The sequence below is a fragment of the Macrobrachium rosenbergii genome, chromosome 6, assembly GCF_040412425.1.
Source record: "Macrobrachium rosenbergii isolate ZJJX-2024 chromosome 6, ASM4041242v1, whole genome shotgun sequence".
Taxonomy (NCBI): Eukaryota; Metazoa; Arthropoda; class Malacostraca; order Decapoda; family Palaemonidae; genus Macrobrachium; species Macrobrachium rosenbergii.
The window spans coordinates 29,801,512-29,815,937 of record NC_089746.1 but is presented as its reverse complement, the minus strand read 5'-3'; the positions used below and the strand labels follow the sequence as shown (position 1 = coordinate 29,815,937).

The following is a 14,426-nucleotide window of genomic DNA, read 5'->3' as shown; positions in this document are numbered from 1 at the left end:
AGTTACATACTTTTGGAAGAATAAAATATAAAATATAGTTTTAATTCAATCGAATTTTTCATATATCCATTTTCCTCACGTCAGAGTCGGTATTCAATAAGGTCTCCTACCATCCGCCCGTTAGTTCCATCCCTCTAACCCTGATGGCTTGCTCTGGATTCAAATGACATCTACATATAAAGCAAATTTAGAAGAGAAGGAGAACGAAATAATATAGGTATATGATCAATAAAGCTAAATTCTCAAAAATAAAACAAACAGCCTCGATGTAACAAAGGAGAAAATCTATGTCGAATACAGAAGCTCCTATCGATTGCCAAGCTGGAACTCCCTCGTCTCTAATGTACTACGGGAGATCTGGTAAAGATGAGTGACTGACAAGGATATCTTTTGATCACCAGCATGATACGTTACTTTAGTATATGTATTCCATTTTTATAAAATCTTCAATCTTATCTCTTGGCAAAAAATCCTTATGCTCCCAAAACTTAGTGGCGATTTTAGCTTCAAAATTTGAACCCAGGGCCCCTTTACATTGAGATATTTGAAAAGATGTATAGAGCTAGATCTGGATATATGGATAATATTTATAAAATATAATTCATCATCAGCGGGTATTCTTGTTCCCAAACTATCGTAGAGTATCATGGATGTAAAGATTTTAATTTAACGTTGCTTAGAAAACGTGTTAAGTCCAAAGTCCATTAGTTTCTGCTCTTAATTGTGAGGTGACGGATACCAAATGCTGACAACCATAACATGTTTGGATGGTGTCACACAAACTCTGCTTTAAATATCACATACGAACTAATGTACGCGACATGACAAGGTATAATTCATTATTCAAGCCGTAGATCGTTAATTATGCGAAACATTTTCTTGAAAAATAAATATATTATAAGTCGGAGTACGAAGTGGCGTTAGATACATTATGGTACATCAGTAAAAAGAAAAAAGAATTATTATGCCAGAAAAATTAGCGGTATCATGTGCTCAATGTGGCGTCGATCACACATCTCCCGGCCATCGTCGTCAACGGGGGTGTAGCTCAGTGGTAGAGCGCTCGCTTTGCATGTGAGAGGCCCCGGGTTCGATCCCCGGCACCTCCAGTGATTTCATTCACTACATCTTTTGTTAATGGAATAGACAAAAGTTGTCTCTGTCTGAGGGAAAGTATGCATTATAAGCCACTGCACTACCGAAGTAACCCGCCACTGACATACCCAAGCTGAAAGTAGAAACGGACTCTACGATTCTGTGCTTCTTTTATTTATCTTAAAAACTGAATTATGTATCTGGTTTTTAGTCGAATGTGATAATAAGTCCGTTACGGGCTGTAAGGAGAGACACTGAAAGGAAGGACGGTATTTCGTCTAGATGTGTGTCATCAAATAATTAAAAACGGGGAGCCCCGACGAGGTAATCCTCACCTCACCAGAATGAAAGTATTTTCAAAATATCTACAAGAAATTCTCTCTCTCTCTCTCTCCAATTAATTAGTACTTTTTTAAAGACAGTTTAATCAAACCGATTTAGTTCAAGACTGTATGATATTTGTCAAGAATTTTATTACTTTGAATTTTGCTGTAGACCTCCATTTTCATAATCTGGTGAATAAAAAGACAAAAAATGGGCCTTATATGTCAAAAATAAGTAAACTTACTGAGATAAAACTGGTTTGACTTGAAAGAGATGGTAAGGATTTTAAAGATATCTGGCTAGGGTTCTGTTAAGTTTCAGATATCTGGCTAGGGTTCTGTTAAATCTCAGCCATTGCCTTAGGTGTTAAACGACATATAATGATGGCGTTGATTACAATGAATAAAGGAAAACCCTCAGAAACATTAAATTAAAAGCTGAGAGTTCCAGTTTTTTCATCACTATACAATTCATTATACTTCAGTCAATAGAATACCGACAAAAGTAACATCAGAAGACGTAGACCCAATGCATCACTCACAAGACGAGTATGAGCACGCTGGCGCACAACTAGCGAGCTGATTTGAAATAGAAGGCGTTTCTGTAAATACGAAATAGGAGAGGGTATTGAAGAAACACAGAGTTTCTAGATAAAGATGCTTCTTTGCAAACATCCAGTTTGGAAATGACAGTCTTCAATTCAAGTGACAAAAGAAAATAACAGAAAACTCTCACAACACCCTGAGTGATGCAATGTTGATGATATGTTACTCCATGTGACCACATCCCAAGGAAACAAACCAACTCTCTCTCTCTCTCTCTCTCTCTCTCTCTCTCTCTCTCTCTCTCTCTCTCCACTTATGAAACATGATACACGTTACCCGGCACTGCATCAAGCAGAATAATGTTTGTCACATGACTTTCGTGTCATTGTCTCCCCTCAGATACAGATGACTTTGTCTTCGCATCTGGGACCGAGGCAGATGTTCGTAAAGATGTCCTCTCAAATCTTCCGAAGGATATTCCTTAGAACATCTTGAGTAGTTTTATGAAATTCGTAGAAAATGACGTCACTCGCCTCTTTCTCTTTCTTTTATGAGTCCCGGCATTCACTTGTGTAGATTATGTTATATTATAATGGCAAAATTATGATGCGGGGTGGCGGAGAAGCTTAGAATTATTCCATTAAGGAAAATGGGATTTTCTTCTTTGGGGGTGACCTCCATACAGATTGGCTTTTCGGTATAATCTTCGCATCATTACCTTGTTGAGCATACGTTGAGAGAGAGAGAGAGAGAGAGAGAGAGAGAGAGAGAGAGAGAGAGTGGATTGTAAGGGGTGGGTGTGAGTTGCTCCTGGAGTGGATATTTACATCTTTATGTTCGCCAGAGCCTTTATTTCCACTGTAAATTTTTTGCCCAGTATATCTGTATAAATATTTCTTATGAATGCAGTCTAACACCAATCAAGATAAGATCTGCGTCGTACTTCAGATGATTTTCTCAGCTACTAAGCCACCAGGATAAATAAAGACATATCTTTGTAATTATTTTGTGAGTCAGAAATGTTTCAATAATGTAAACGTTCTGGTAATGCTAAGATGAAACGTGAAAAACAAGACGCAGCTACAACACTTACAAGGAGGCAAAGCTATGGCCTAATTAAATAGTTTAAGAGCTATGGCCTACTTAAACAATTTAAGAGCTATGACCTATTTAAACAGTTTAGGAGCTATGGCCTATTCAATAGTTTAAGAGCTATGGCCTATTTAAACAGGTTATTCAAATAGTTTAAGAGATATGGCTTATTCGAATGTTTAAGAGCTATGGCCTATTCAAATAATTTAAGAGCTGTGTCCTAATCAAATAGTTTAAGAGCTATGTCCTATTCAAACAGTTTAAGAGCTATGGCCTATTCAAATAGTTTAAGAGCTATGTCCTATTTAAACAGTTTAAGAGCTATGACCTATTCAAATAGTTTAAGAGCTATGGCCTATTCAGATAGTTTAAGAGCTGTGGCCTATTCAAATAGTTTAAGAGCTATGGCCAATTCAAATAGTTTAAGAGCTGTGGCCTATTCAAATAGTTTAAGAGCTATGGCCTATTTAAATAGTTTAAGAGCTGTGGCATATTTAAATAGTTTAAGAGTATGGCCTATTTAAATAGTTTAAGAGCTGCGGCCTATTCCAATATTTTATGAGCTAAGGCCTATTTAAATAGTTTAAGAGCTGTGGCCATTTTAAATTGTTAAAGTAAGTTAACAATTTCACGGTACTCGAGGCAAGATTTTGTGATATTCAAAACAAGATTCAGTAGTATTCGAGACAAAACTTCTGTGTGTCACTGGCGATCATCAAGTCCATTAGATAACAGTTATAGTGACCATTAAACACTAAGATAAAGGTCAGCCTCAAAGCTGGGGAACAGATAAAAAAAAGCGGAGATGTTTTCGTTAGGGTTAAGAGGACACTCGGTGAGTTTCTTAACCTCTGACCGAGATTCTAAAGCATGTGTAAACCTACTTTTTTTTAATCGTCACAGTGAATACACATATTAGAGAGTAAAGATGATCATTGCCACTTCATTAAATGCCTCGTATAAAGAAATATGTTCTTCAATCTCTTCCATGGCAAACAGAGCTTGAGCGTGAATTAAGGCAAAAGCCCAAAGAAGGTTGAAAGCAGTAAGTTAAAAGAATGAACGAGGTAGGAAACCAACTATGCAGAAGGATATATATATATATATTATATATATATATATATATATATATATATATATATATATATATATTTATATATATATAAATATATATATATATATATATATATATATATATATATATATATATATATATATATATATATATATATATATATATATATATATATATATATATATATATTTATATATATATATATATATATATATATATATATATATATATATTATATATATATATATATATATATATATATATATATATATATATATATATATATATATATATATATATATTTGGTGCCCTTAAATAAGGTGTAACCCATTCAAGGTGGGTGTCGCGGCTAAGTGGTGTAGGCGGAAGGGTTGCTAACTTATCGCACAACTATCACAAACAGGTTGAATACAAATCAACGACTTATTTGTAGTACTAACTAAGTGCTTCATACGATTATCCAGCATTTTCCAAAAATTCGTTATACACTTAAGGTCGCTGAATTATTTAGACTTGTTTGTAATGTAAATGCGATATAAGTTACCGATGTTTGTTCGTCATGTTTCAAAGTAGTGTGGAAGCATCGTTAGGCTCACGTTTCGTGCGTCCGTATGAATCACCCTGGCCTACACCGCATCAGCCCTCTCGGCTGTATCGGATATCAGCATCTGATGAGACAAAGAAAAATAAGCCTGGTACTACCAGCCTCACCCCTAGAGACTTACTAGGAAACTGGAAGGATGTGCCGTTGACGACCAAAGTCCTCCGAGGGAATAACAGGTTTATGATGAAATAAAGTAAAAAAATTACATAAATAAATATATATACACTGCACTATATATATATATATATATATATATATATATATATATATATATATATATATATATATATATATACTGTATATATATAATATATATATAATATATATATATATATATATATATATATATATATATATATATATATATATATATATATATATATATATATATATATATATATATATATATATATATATATAATCTGTCATTCTAACACACTTGACATTTTGATGTTCATAAACGTTGACACAAATATTTAGTATCCAGTTCACGATACCTTGGAAAAAACTTATACCCAGGAAGAATTAAAATCTATAAGTGATTCGTCCCGGGCAGGATTCGAATCGTTGCCCGGTTTAGATACAACGATAAACAGTGAATTTGACTAACTTGACTAAAAAGCAAAGGAAACCTCGCAATTTGCGGTCTAACCCCGGGGTTACTCAAGAGATGGGAAGGTTGTATGATTCCAAGGAAAACAGAGGCACGCACAATCTATAACCACAGCCATTGTGACGTCAGGTGATGAGCAATGAATAAATTAAAGCGTAAAGCATGGAGGCAGGAACCGTTAAATTCTTTTAATGCTTAGCTTATAAAAGTTCTAAAAGGAAAGGCAAGGAATGTATGTGGATAACAATTTTGCCTGAGAAAATTGTTATTATCAATTTTGTGAATGGTTATTAAGTACAGCAGTTATCAATTCTGTTATAGGTTATCATGTACATCAGTTATCAATTTTGTTATTGGTTATCATTACATGAGTTATCAATTTTGTTATGGGCTATTATGTGCATCACTGATATACACACTATTTACTGCATAGAAGATATAACAGTTGTTCAAAAATACATCCCCTGTTGGCTATTTACCGATGATCTTTTAAGAATGAGGGCCAATAGGCCGAGCAGCTAAATGTCCCAAAATTTTAATGCCCTTTCCTTAGCCAAGCTCTAAAGAAAACAAGACAAAGGAATAAAAAAAATGACGAAAGGTGGAGTTTACCAACGACGAGAGCAAATGGCGCACTGCCTCTGAAAAGGAGGAATTTTGCAATCAGGACATTCCAAGATCAAGGCGAGTTAACTTGGAGAAAACGAGATCTACTGAATGGATATCAAAATAAAAATAGAGGGTATGAAAAGGGTGTCTTCATCAGACAAGAAAACTGGACTACGCAGAACGCTGGACCAAGGGCACAAGGTGATTCAGAGACTCTTGGACTTCAGACCGACAAGTGGTCAAAGGATAATTCCACTGTAGTAAGTGTAATAATACATAATTTCTTTCGGAGATCGGTCTTTTGAGTAATTTCTGCATGCAGCCGGCTTCGTGGCGTAACAAAAACTGAAACATCTGGTTCTGGGAGTTACGCATATCCCAAGCGGAGAAAAAAAAAATACGAACTGATTTGGGGTTAAATCAAACCAGCAGACGCTATGACACAATGTTACGTCTGTTTTCTTTAGATTTTTTTTTTTACTTATAATTGGTGTGGAAAGTGAAAACTGTCATCATTTCATTGGCTTTATAAGCCTCATTACCTGCCCGCTACATACAGTATATTCAAATTTGCACAGACGCGCGCCTGCGCGTACACACACACACATATACATAATATATATATAAATATATATATATATATATATATATATATATATATATATATATATATATATATATATATATATATATATATATATATATACATAATATATATATATATATATATCATTCAAATCACTCCCAAATTTTGTAAAACACACATTGATAATAAAGGCTTCTGCATTTTAGGCCATACCACCAACCCTCAAGACCTTGTTATTCTGGAATCACTTTTTTATTAAAAAAAACTTGTTCCATCGTTAAACACTCATACTGTACGTCCTACCTCCGTCTATATTTATCATTACTTGTGTTGTTTCTATTCATGTTTACGTTTAGTTTAACGCTGTCACTCCTCTAGGTCGGTCCTTAATCTTTTGTTCTGTAACCCTTTTCACGGCTATTTTCATTTTCAGTTTACTGTATATTCTGTTACCTTTCATTTTAATGTAATGATTTTTAAAATTTTGTTCTTTAATTTTAATGTTTGTGTATATTTCTGAAATTTTGTATTAATAATTTTCAGCTTTTCAGTTCTTAACTTTTAGTTTTTGCGGTTTTACAAAGAATTTTATTTTTCATTTTAACAGCCCTGATGATGCAATTAATTTGACAATTACGAAACGTTAGAATAAAGTCAGCTTGTATATCCGTGTGTCCTCTGCCCTTCACTGATGATTTTATATATATATATATATATATATATATATATATATATATATATATATATTTATGTATATATATATAATACTGGTAATGTTCTTAGACACACAGCAAAATGAAAGATGTCTTGGTTAGGATATGCCCAACAGTTTCGTCCTTCAATGGACCTCTCCTGGAGCGTTTATTAAGGAAAGAGAAAAAGTTTACTATGTATGTAGCTAAGAAGGCCTAAAACCTTAAACATATGAAATATCGTTACCAGAAACTAGCAGTTTGAACTAAAAACATACAACAGTAAAATAATACAATAAAATAAGAATAGTGGTTGAACAAATGAAAATTACCAAAATATCAAATGAGGTAATATGTCCATTTGAAACAGCATAACACTAAGTACATATTAACAAACGTATATCATGTGGTAGTTAATGGATAACATTATCCAATTGGTACTGACGTCTCATAACATGTTAAAATAAAAGGATCTAATTTATGTAAACCAGGCGATAAATTAATTTTTTTTCCTTTGCTGTGAACAATGCAAGCTGTCCCTATCAAATCTCTTTCAATAAAACCTGTGCTCTTAAATAAATCATTGACCCGAGCCGGTCAATTGGTAAATTACACATACTACTATGAACACACAAAGCATTGCGTGTATTATTTGTTCTTACATTATATTTTGTGATTTAAAATGCGTTTTTCGAGTGCCTTCGCAGACTGTCCTATGTAAAGACTACCGCACTTGCATGGTATCTGATAAATGACTCCTTCACTGCTTTCCGGACTATTACGAATTAAAGTTTTACCAGTGGTGCTAGGATATGAAAAAGCTGCACTGTGTAAAAACAAAATTAAATACAATATTACACATATATATATGTATATTTATATATATATATATATATATATATATATATATATATATATATATATATATATATATATATATATATATAAAAAACATTAAGCTACAAATGTCATTTAGTATCCAATTCGCTATAATATAAATAATATATATATATATATATATATATATATATATATATATATATATATATATATATATATATACATATATATATATATCAGTATATACATACATATATTATTTCCGAGGTAGAGCAATTGGATATTAAACGACATTTGTAGCTTAATGCTTTATATATATATATATATATATATATATATATATATATATATATATATATATATATATATATATATATATATATATATATATATATGTGCGTATATGTATATGTATATGTATATGAACAAAACAGGCCGGGAATCAAAGGAAAACGATATGTTGATCAAGTGCTTTCATGTTTACCACATTTCTCCAGGGTCGAGTGATGCAAAAACTCAAAACTCAGTGGATGAAAACAAAAAGAAACCGCTGCGCTGACCTGCGATAAAAGAAAAACGAGCAAAACGAGTAAATGGTCTACTTAAAAACAAATTGCTCAAAAATACTGTTAACGGAAACGTACTTGGGCTCGTGTTAGGTGTGTCACTGTTTTACTTTACGCTGCGCAATTCTGTGATATTGCAATTGCAATTGTCCTTGCAATAAATCATTTTTTCTTATCTTCCTAGTTAATAGTACGGCTACATTCATTTAATGATAGTTTTTTCCCGGTCTTATATCATATTTATGCTTGAAACGTATCATCAGTTCCTTGCCACTTTACGCGATATATTTGATGGTAAGATAAGTCTTACCCAACGTATTCTTGAGGGTATTACTCTGAAGGTGACATTAATACTGAAAGGTCTTAATACTCCTGAAGAAGGACCATACTACTTGGAAAAGGTTAGAGCAATGAGGTTGTGCAAATAGAAATAATTTCTAGTTACAGCTACAAAAAAAGTTTTCTTGGCCGTTCGCAATACTTTATCTAGTAATTAAATGGATATTTTAAAAGTGGTACAATCATGAATCTTCCTACGCTCAGCTTCAAGGAGACCAGGGCGACTGACCTGCCGTGCCCGTGCAAGAATTCATTAGAAGCCATTATTTTGGATGAGTGTTGATGATTTGAGCAAAACTGGATGTGCAAATTCACATTGGCGAGTTTCTCTGTCCTTGAAAACAAAATATGTTTTCACGTTGCTGTTGCTAACGAAAACGTAACAGAAAGTACTAAGGTCTTGAGTGCTGTTAAAAACGTTTTCTATCTACCTGCTGTGCTGTTAAAGTACTTTTCTCATAGTTATCTAAGTACCTGAAAACTAAACACCTTTGAAAAGATTGCAGTCGAGATTATGATGATTAATTAAGAGTATCGCTTAGCAGATGACATGATGTGTCTATAACAGTGGTTTTCAACCTTTTTCATACCGCGACCCCTTATGAGCAACTCAATATGACCGATGACCCCCTTTAAAATCTTTTATTCAATAATATGCAGGGTTATCATATTTTCATCAACCAAAGACGGTAAACTATATTCACTATGACGGGTCATAAAACTATCTACACGTTTTCATTTATTCCTCCTTCCAAATCTGTTAGACTTTTTTCCCCCTCTAATGGGTCACAAGTTTATCTGAAAACACGTTTTTTTTTTTTGCTATTCATTTCTGCTTTCAAATCTGTTAGGCCTTTTTGCTCTGACGGGTCCAAAGTCTATCTGCAAACACGATTTTTCGCTGTTAATTTGCCGTATACAACGTGCCCAGTGAACACTGGAACATTGCTGGGTGACTGACTGCTTGTCCTGAACATTCTTGGACATTTTTTCTGACTGACCGGGATGCCCAATTGACAAGGTCTCAAATCCGGGACGACTCCCGGCCCAACCCGGATGTATGGTAGCCCTAATCATTTGTAATGTCCTAGTACAAAAATGGTACTGTAATAAATTTGCACTTGCATAAAAAATTTGCTAACTTGCATTAAAAAGATATTATTATAACTGTTTCTGATACAGGTGTTGCTAAGTTAACATTTGATAGACTGTTTTCGGACCCCTGATGATCTTTAAGACTCCATGCAATCATTCTAACAAAAAATATATCGTCCAAAGAGGCAAGTGACTGGCAGCGCTATTAAAACGACGTAATATTAATCTAAAAGTAAAAACCACATTCAGTGGCCTTATGCAATACATGGATGAGTGTAATCATACCACTAGCAGGAAATGCAACAGAAATTACGTATTGTAAGGACAATGTAAAACGCAGTATCACGGAATCGCGTAGTATAATGAAAAATTGTAAACAACTTACACCAGTGCAGACGAACTACTGGTAAATAACGGTATCTGCAATTAGCTTTCAAGTAGGCTGTTTGCTTGCGTTCCTTTGATCCAACGTCATCTCGGAGGTTTTTTGTATTCTACGTAAATTGGTTACAACTTGAACCTGTAGAGGCTCATTACACGCGAAAGCGCTTGTTCATCACTTTGTTGATTTTTTCCATTTATATATATAACTAAATTATAATATATAATCACATTAACACGTGATTGGTTTATCGCGCATCAACACAGGCGTAAATACAGTTGAAACCGGTCAAGGTCAACGCCCAGCCTTTTTCTTTTTTACAAGTGGTGAGGTATGATGAATATATGCATGTATATATATATATATATATGTATATATATACACATATATATATATATATACTATATATATACATATATATAGAAGGGATACAAGAATGGAAATTATGAAAGTTCTACGTATGGATGAGATAAAGAAAGGGAGACAGAGATGCCTTGGACATGTCATGCGAACAACCCGTGGTGCGTAAGACTGTCATCTGGTCTCCTGTGGCCACCAAAACTTGGAAGACCCGGACCTACTCACTGTAGATGAGAACTATGAGACGAGAGGTTGGAAAGGAATCGAGATTTGTTGAAGATAAAGTTCAGGAATGACATATGTGGCGGAATTTCACAGAGGCCCTTAGCGTCATGTGGCGTTGGAGGCGATGGTGTATATATATATATATATATATATATATATATATATATATATATATATATATATATATATATATATATATATATATATAGTATGTATACTGTATATATATGCATACACACACACATATATATATATATATATAATATATATATATATATATATAATATATATATATATATATATATATATATATATATATATCAGAGGGTACAATGAAACACCAGGTATAAATCTGACCAGTTTCGACTCTAGTTTCTTTTAAAACTTGGTGCAAAGCATTAAACCCTGTGTAATTTTTCCCCGTGGTACGTCTGCATACATTTATCACTTATTCTGGTAATATATATATATATATATATATATATATATATATATATATATATATATATATATATATATATATATGTATATACTGTATATATATAATATAAACATAAATATAAATATTAATATACATAACATATAATATATATATATATACATATATATATATATATATATATATATATATATATATATATATATATATATATATATATATATACATATACTGTACATACATATACTGTATATACAGAGGCCTTTCCATTTGGTAAAGATGAATGGCGAACTATTGATCTACATATGTCATAAAACCATGTGCATTTGTGCATATGCATATGCGCAAATGAGTTGCCAGTGACATAAAAGAGAAACGCGCTTTGTATGAGCACTAGTTTAAAATTTCTGGGAATACGTGATAGGTCTGAGGGGTGATGCAAATCTAGACCCTGAGGGCGTTTCGAGAGACGCAGTTGATGTGGCGATACCGGATCATTAAAGAAAGCCAGAGTTTCTCTCTCTCTCTCTCTCTCTGTCTGCCAGGCAAAGGAGGGCGAGGGGCACTGGGCGTTGTCGGTCGGAGAGTTCTCCTGTCCCCGGGAGGACCCCGCACCGCAGAGGAGTTCGTTGGGGCAGAGGATCGGATGTTACGACGTCTGGTTGGCCTTCGATGGAATAAAAATGGAAGTGTGAATTTCACAAGCATGACACTGCGCTATTTGTCTGAATAATGGGGTTAGGACACCTCGGTATTTAAATGCAAATATACGTACATACATATATAATGTACAGACACATGCACACACACACACACACACACACACACACACACACATATATATATATATATATATATATATATATATATATATATATATATATATATATATATATATATATATATATATATATTACCAGAATACGTGATAAATGTAAGCAGATGCACGACAGGGGAAAACTGACACAGGGTTTTTGGCACTGAGTTTTGTAAGACATCTTCAAAGATGTCTTAAGAAACTAAATTTGGGTAAAGCAACTTCATTCCAGTAAAACTTGCTGAGAATTAGATAGTTAACACCCTCTGGAGCCACCCTTATATGCTTAAAAACGTACACATATGCACACATAAACACATACAGACACACGCACACATATATGTGTCTGCATGTGTGTTTGTGTGCATGTGTACGTTTTTAAGTATATAAGGGTGGCTCCAGAGGGTGTTAACTATCTAATTCTCAGCAAGTTTTTCTGGAATGAAGTTGCTTTACCCAACCAATTCCTTTCGCCAGTTGTGACCTTCAACAGTCAACCATGCATCAGATATCCACTTCCCCACTTAGGCTGTCACGATGCAATGGCATTTGCGGGAAAGAGACCCACAATGTTTCTCTTTGGGTTCAGACTTGTCTCTCTCAGATGGAGTGAGGCCTTTAATCATATTCTTTCTCACTCCATGTCTTACCCAATAGAGGGGGATTGCCCCAAAGGTGTTAGTTTCAATTCTCAGTAATTCTTAGGTGATGCAGCTACTAGCCCATGCCCTTGTCAGTCTGAATTCCAACCCACCATTCTCGACTAACTACCAGGTACAGAATATACTCGTTAGGGCAAAAGATTCAATGGAATAGTCACAAATCCAGCTCATTTACCCCTCCTCTTACTGGATTTGTGTAGGGGTCCTTTCATGTGGTAGGCAAGAATTCGTCCGATCAGTAACCAATGGGAAAGCCAGTTGGTGGGGTTTGGGAAATGTGAAAGGTTGGTTATGCAAGGGGACATCAATTCAAAAGTTATTTGGACGAGAAAGAGATGGGCTGTTGGTAAGTATAGAGTATCTGTGGTATATAAGAATGGAGAAAATTAAATGGAAACATGCTTGGAGAGAGTCCTGATTATTGAAGCTACAAGGATCCTTAATATGAATATTCATAAATATACTTGGAAAGGAGAAATGGTAAGGAAAAGAGTTTGCTGGACTATGTGTTAACACAAAAGAGATGTAAGAGTAAAATTTAAGGATGTATCTGGTGAAGTGATAATTAGCTGGAGTATATCTGATCAACGGTTAAGATGGATAAACGTTTAAGTTGAGAAGGAAGGGTTGTAAATAAGACTTTAAATTGAACAAGACAATTGATTTTAGTGAAAAAAGAAGTAAGAAAAGTATATCAGAAAAAAATACCTGAAAAGTAGCTACAGTTAAAGACACAGTAGTGGTCGGAATATGATATTATGATGGGTAAGCGTAATTCCAGCACTGATTCGTGGAGAGAGCAGGGAGTGTAGCGGTTATGGAAGGTTAGGAAGAGGGAATAAAAACAATAAATTTTGGGATGATGAAATGGGAGACTTACTGGAAGTAAAAGAAAAGAGACTAGCTGGTGTGTAATTGCATATTACAACAGAAGATCATGAACAAGTACACACGAGGATGAATAAAGTAGTCAAGAGGGAAGTGAGGGAGAAACAGACAGCAAGCATTAAAAATAGACTGTGGGGGCGACATGAGCAAGCACTGTCAGGAGAGTAAGTAGCCCTGTATGAAGGTCAAGATAGGAAGTTTAGTGAGCATATGTTATCAGAATAAAAGATTCAAAATGGAGAGGTGTAATCCTGGGTAAATGGACTGAGCATTTTGATGACTATTTGACATGGAGGATAGAAGAGCTGAGTTGAATGATTATGAGATGAGTTGTTTGTGCAGTATATATGGCAGAGGAAGAACTGAAAGAATGAAAAATACGGCGACATAAAAGTCGTAATAGGTTAGCGTAAAAGAAAGGATGAATCAGAGTGTATTAAGTGTGTCTGATCAGGCAGAAAAAAGTGAAGGTCGAGAGGATGGTGCAAAGAGCACATAGTTCTAAAATGTTAGGAGTGAGGACGAGAGGAGGAACTAGGAAACACTAGATAGGTGCAAAGGATGAAGAAGGGTGCAGG

The 14,426-nt window shown here is 34.1% G+C and overlaps 1 protein-coding gene and 1 non-coding gene across 2 annotated transcripts in view; one reads left to right on the top strand and one right to left on the bottom strand.

Moving 5' to 3' along the window:
• LOC136839408 (uncharacterized) overlaps window positions 1-14,426 on the bottom strand; it is a 200,424-nt gene that overhangs the window by 103,881 nt on the left and 82,117 nt on the right. The window lies entirely within an intron of this gene.
• On the top strand, window positions 1,038-1,109 carry TRNAA-UGC (transfer RNA alanine (anticodon UGC)). The gene has a single exon. It is a non-coding gene; the product is annotated as a tRNA-Ala (tRNA).